At 42.9% G+C, this 4,688-nt stretch overlaps 1 long non-coding RNA gene across 1 annotated transcript; it reads right to left on the reverse strand.

Moving 5' to 3' along the window:
• Positions 1-464: 464 nt before the first annotated feature.
• Positions 465-3,401, reverse strand: LOC119399060 (uncharacterized). Its single transcript, XR_007416750.1, has 5 exons — positions 3,385-3,401; positions 2,518-2,589; positions 2,197-2,401; positions 1,942-2,016; positions 465-542 (listed from the first exon to the last, which is right to left on the reverse strand). It is a non-coding gene; the product is annotated as an uncharacterized LOC119399060 (long non-coding RNA).
• Positions 3,402-4,688: the final 1,287 nt, after the last annotated feature.

Below are 4,688 nucleotides of genomic sequence, written 5' to 3' on the forward strand. Positions count from 1 at the left end.
CTATTCCGATCCGGCACTTTCACGAACTTCAAAACTCAATTAAAATACCTTTTAGGCTGTATTTGTGGATGATACTGCACAGATGGCACCTATATGCACCCATTAGTGTGATTCAACAGTCATATTGTGTCCGAATTTTTGTGTCACCACTCCTTTAAATTCTTTAGAACTGTCATACGCAGCTAGCTATGTAAAATTCAACAGTACGTCATTAATCAGACTGTCATAAGTAATTATTCACATGCATTTATAAATGCCTAGTCACTCCAACATGCTGTAGTTACAAGACAGGCAACATATACTGAGCTTAGGCAATGAAACAGAGAAATTACCAATTTGATCATCAGCTTGGCTGTCTGTCTGTCTCGAGGTTCTCCTCATACGCGAGAACATCCGCCACATTCGAGAAAGGCAGGTCTGGGAGGCCATGAGGGTGCGGAGCTGCACTGTCGGCATACTTAGCAGCTCGTTGAAATATTGCAAATGGGCTTGCTGGGTGTGCTTTATGCTATTTAACACTTGTAGTATCCTTTCCATGAAGGCTGAAAAAGAAGGATGGCATCAGTGTTATGAAAGTTTTCAGTTCAGCACTATGTCTAAGATGAAAAACTACCGCAATGATCGAATGGGTTATGTAATGTTCAGTGCTTTGCTTTTCCAGGTAGCTATAGGTCAACCTATAGCTTTAAAAACTTTTCAGTGAATTATATGGCAACACATGGACAAAAAACGGTCATGAACATTGCTGAGGAGTTACTCGTAGGAGCGCTAACAGCAAAGCATGAGTCTTCTTTGCAATAAGAATTGTTAGGTTTACGTTCCAAACCACGACATGATTATCGTAGCCAAAATTTTGACTACCTGGAGTTCTTTAACATGCACTGAAATCTACGTACAGCCTTCTTTGTCAGTTTTTGCGACATTGGCTTGGTGATAACAGTGTAAGTGAGGATCTACGATTTGATCGATGCTGCAGCAGCACCACGAGCACAAATGTTTTATAAGTCACCGCTTGCACACTAGCAACCATCGTTGCTCAAATGATGAAGCATGCTCCCCCCCCCCCCCTAAAGAATGAACGAAGGGATAAACTGCGCCTCTGACTTATGGTTAGAATGACAGAAAGCTGAGCTAGTTTGTAGGTACTCATATTAAAGAGACAGGGCGTGAGAAACACGGACACAAGAGAGAAGCCAAGATGTCAAGGCGTTTGTGGTGTCTTGAGTTCCCTCTTGTGTTCATATTTGCACGCCCCTGTCTCTTCAACATGACTCATGGTAGTGTGCCACTGTGTCACAACGACAATGGGAAAGTATGTTATTGCCAGCAGCAACATACAATTTTTTTTTTCATTTTGTGCTACGTGGCTGCGTAATAGGAGGGAGGGTAATGAATGCTCACACTAATACTATTACCATAAAACCACAGCAAGGTGAGGCACACTGTGCAGAAGCTATGCAGTTTGTGTTTCTATTTATGCTGATACATAGCATATATGAAGAAATAGGACACTGCCCATGATACACGAGCTCAAGAGATGAAGGTGGAGCAATACAGCAGGCTGTTACACTGCCTGAACACAAATCGTATTACTGGTGACAGTCCTTGTAAGATGGGTTCTGCCATAATTTTTTCCATCATGAAGCCAGCAACCCAACTAAAAAACTAAGCTGATTTAGTGCTAAGAATATCACCTTCCGTTTCCAACACGTTACAATAAAGAACAATACTCATGGAATTAATTTCACTCTTCTGGGCATGCATTATCACATATGTGAATAGTACATCTACAGTACAAAGGAAACATTTGCCTCAAGTAAACATGAAGCAAGAAAACACATAAACAAGACTGCAATTTTTTCCCTTAGTATTAATAGGACCCAAGGACACTGAACAGTATGGACTGTATCCATTAAAGAATAAAGAAGGTTAATGACATACCGAGCACTTGTGGGTCTGTTTGTGACCTTGTAGCCCCGGTCACATATGCGGGTCCTGGACTGTATGGTGGTGAATCTGAACATAATTGACACCACAAGTAACATCTAGAGTTACACAGACAGGCAGACAGAGATAAAATAGATAAGAGACAGACAGGCAGGCTCAAAACACCTGAAGTGGGCAAAGAATTCTCAATTTAACGAGTAAATGTAAATAAACTACAGCAACATGCTATAAGACATCAGAATGACATACCAAGCATGCTCGGTTCCATGTGTGGCCATGCAGCCGCAGCAAGAGCCACAGGCATTTGGCCATAGCACAATGACTATACAACAAAACAAGGTAAAAACTGGAAACATTGCATGACATCAACATAATGATGTATACCGCATAAATGACATACCATGGAATTGCAGTTCCGTAAAAGAGTTGGCAGCTTCCAATATGTGCAAAGCACCTAAAACATAGAAACCATAGTTTGCACTCCACCTTGCCGCACAAATGCAAAAGCAAAAGCAACACCCAACCGCAGCAAGATAAAACATTGCTATGTGAAACTGCAGAATGACATACCAAGCATGCGTGGTTCCATGTTTGGCCTTGCAGCCGCAGCAAGAGTTGTGGATACTGGTATGTGCGATGAGCCTGAACAATAAAACAGACCACAGGCATTGGGCACACGGTAAACATGTCTGAGAGCAGATTGAAGCCCTTCACGCAAACCAAAATGACAATAATGTCCAGAATCCAGCAGTAGTGTGACATTTGCCACTCTTGGTGTGGACAAAAGCGCCCTGGCGCTACTTGGTAGCTCACACATGCAAGAATACGAGCGAAGAACCTTTAAACAGATTTGTGACGGCATCGTGAGTCACACTTGACTCTAAGCTCCATTGTCACAGGTCTCTCTCAACGATGCAATATCCAGTCTTTCAATATACTTGAGTTAGAATCCGTTGCAGTGTCCTGCTGTGTAAGGTATCTGTGGCACCCGTCGGGCACGTTATCGGATTCCACGGGAACGCTGTGCATGTTGTCACCAGTATGGTGCTCCTAGTTCGCAAGATTCCAGCATGCCGCCATAAATGCCGGCACTCGCAACTTGGCCGAGCGAACGGTTCAGAGGTGGTTCGGGAACTTCTGGCTGATTGGAGGTAAAAGCGACACGTGAAATGATTCTCCTCCGCGTTAGTACATTCGCCAGCAGCTACAAATATTGCGCGCACATCGGCACTGCACGGCGTGACTGATCAGCAGTCGATCTCAACGTTTTTTAGATTACTTGGTCGATCTCGGAGTAAACCACGTGGTAACCGGGTAAACTCACTGTGTCGTGCTGTTTAAGCGGTTGACGTCCTAAGTATAGCATCGCACTGCACATTACAAAAGGCATATGAACACAACAAACGTGGAATAATGATAAATGCAACGATAACTTACTCTCGTATTCGCTTTCCATGCGCGTGCTTCCCGCCAAGCGTATGCAAGCTCTAAGATAAAAAACAAGGCAAACACACGTGTATCTCACGCTTGACAGATCAAAAACGTAGGAAAACAACACTTACCTTCGATTACAACAGCTCCGCGAACCCAAATTTCAGAGTGCGCCCGAATTGTAAACTGTTGTAACCGCACGCAGCGCACGCAGAGAACACGCTTCAAAATGCGGAACTATAGAAACAGACTGCAGCCACAGCCGCGTTGTCGTAATGCTGTCGTACATATAATGAGCATAAAATAAAGAAAAAGTTAAGAAACTACAGCGCACTTCAAATACGAATTACAAATATTTTGTTTTCATAATTTTTCGCCTGCCCACTTAAGAGCAGTGTACATGTAAAACGATACACTCAAAGAACTGAAACCGAAACTTATCGCCGCTTCTCGAACGGAGCACACAGGAAGGTTAGTTTTACATGGGACGGTTTCAATCCCCATTAATGTTTAACTATATTGGAATTTTTCGTGTACAATCTGAGCAAAGTGCCTTAAAACAGTTTAGTGAGCAAGGTTGATCGCATGCATAAATGTGGTTCCGAATAAACGAGCAACGCGCAGCACACCAGCCCATCACGCAATATATGTCATTGCTCAAGGCGGACGTGCTTTAATTAATTAAGGCCTGCACGAAAGAATAATTAGTATGCAAAACTTCAACAAAGAATAGCCGTTGTGTGTTCTCGCCTGTTTAATTAATACATGTTAATTATTTGTGAAGGGTTGCGCAAGTTCCATATATATGTATTGGTGGCGATTTTAAAGAATGATCGCTGGAAATGTACGTATTAATTCATGAAGACAACATGCATATATGTGTGCTAATATGAGTAAGTAGATTAAAAAACGCGTGGTTGATATGAGGCATGCAAGCATCCACCCATTCATGTCCTCTTCTGGGATGTTTTAATGGGCATCCGTTCGCTGAGTCTACGGGACACCCCATATGACTTCCTTTTTTGGATGTGGGACTTAGGTACTTGTTTGGGGCATCCTTAGGACTTTTCGTGTTGTCTGGGACGTATATATAATGTAAATATATAGTGCATTGAATCCAAGGGGCAGTGCAAGCATGGCGTAAACAAGCAGGGTACGAGTCAAATATGGGTGGCCGTGCGCAGCACAGATTTCATTGCGCTCCACAATGAAGGAATTGATTTGTAACTTTACCGCTACACAGGGTGTAAGCGGCGAAACAAAGGCCACTCTGTGAAGCTTCTACCTGTGGCTGCAATTATTTCCGGAAA

Source organism: Rhipicephalus sanguineus, chromosome 7, assembly GCF_013339695.2.
Source record: "Rhipicephalus sanguineus isolate Rsan-2018 chromosome 7, BIME_Rsan_1.4, whole genome shotgun sequence".
Lineage (NCBI taxonomy): Eukaryota > Metazoa > Arthropoda > Arachnida > Ixodida > Ixodidae > Rhipicephalus > Rhipicephalus sanguineus.